At 52.3% G+C, this 1,366-nt stretch overlaps 1 pseudogene; it reads left to right on the top strand.

The window, feature by feature from the left end:
• Positions 1-1,165, top strand: part of LOC102858720 — a 3,473-nt pseudogene extending 2,308 nt beyond the window's left edge.
• The last annotated feature ends 201 nt before the right edge of the window (positions 1,166-1,366 follow it).

Raw genomic sequence — 1,366 nt, 5'->3', positions numbered from 1 at the left:
AGAGCAGGGTTTAGGGCTGTTGTACATAGGGTCACTATGAGTCACAAATGACTCGACGGCATATAACAACAACAACAAGAACAAGACAAAATAGTTTCCCATTACTTTATTCATGTTCAGTTCACTTATGTACACATTATAGAGAGGAGGCAATCATGCAGAAGAGGACATTTACACACTGCAGCATCAACAGAGTTGCCTTTAAACCTGATAGCAGACAGGGTGTCATATCCTGCCCTGCTGGTAGCAAAGCTTCTCACTTGCAAACCTGCCCTCCCACCTGTCAGTGTCCTGGTTTCCTCCATCTCTGAGCCACACCAAGCTGTGCTGCTCGTCCCTGCTCTATCCTCTCAAGATTCCCTGTGGTTCTCCTTCAGTGTCCCTGGTCAAGACACAGACCCTCAGACCCCCCTCTCTGCTCTAGGGGATGTACAGCGGTCTGCTACTGGGAGGAGCTGTCATGATATGTAGAGGGGGAAAAAAACCACAGTACTGATTGATGGCTCACATCAATCTACAGGAAATCCAGGAATTTCAGGTACCACAGTTTTTCTAATGAACGCTGGGCTCCCAAAAGAATGATACAATTGCCAGCTTCCACAGGCTATTTCCTAACCTTGAGTACTTGGAAAAACATAAGCTTTTCAATGAGTTCTTCCAATCACAGATCCCAACGTACGTGCAGATGGGCATCAGAAGAATAAGGAAATACATCCCTTTTTCAAACTTGACCTGATCGAGACGGTCGAGCCAGCGGAAGGCGACGGCGGCACCTGCGAGCGGAGGCCGAGGCCGGGCTCTGTGAGAGCGCAGAGACCTGGGGGCTCGCCATGCGCCCGCGGCCCTGACAGGGGCGCCAGCGGTTCCAAAGCTCGGGGCCTGTGGCCCCTTCGTCTCAGCGGCGGGGGCGGGAGCGGAGCAAGCTCTGGTGCGGCAGCGAGGTCGCCCCGTGCCCCCTTGCGTCTTCACGCGCCACGGCTCCATGTTCTATGACGAAGATGGGGATCTGGCTCATGAGTTCTACGAGGAGACAATCGTCACCAAGAATGGGCAGAAGCGGGCCAAGCTGAGGCGAGTGCATAAGAACCTGATTCCTCAGGGCATCGTGAAGCTGGATACCCCCCGCATCCATGTGGATTTTCCTGTGATCCTCTATGAAATGTGAGCCTAGGGGGGATGACAGGCACAAGTGCCCCTACCCTAACAAGAAATTCCTAGGCTCAAAGCGTGGTTTCCTTTTAGGAACTCAGGCTGGGGCCACAACCCTGAATAAACTCTCAGCTGTGAGCAGGACAATACTGCAGCGTTGGTCAGGCTTTGATTTGTATATGGACAAGAAGTAAGACAGGACTACCCTGGTCAGGAA

This window comes from Elephantulus edwardii, unplaced genomic scaffold, assembly GCF_000299155.1.
Source record: "Elephantulus edwardii isolate Elephantulus edwardi_28Jun2011 unplaced genomic scaffold, EleEdw1.0 scaffold00236, whole genome shotgun sequence".
NCBI classification, from domain to species: domain Eukaryota; kingdom Metazoa; phylum Chordata; class Mammalia; order Macroscelidea; family Macroscelididae; genus Elephantulus; species Elephantulus edwardii.
The sequence above is the reverse complement of the archived record's forward strand: the minus strand, read 5'-3'. Positions and strand labels throughout refer to the sequence as shown.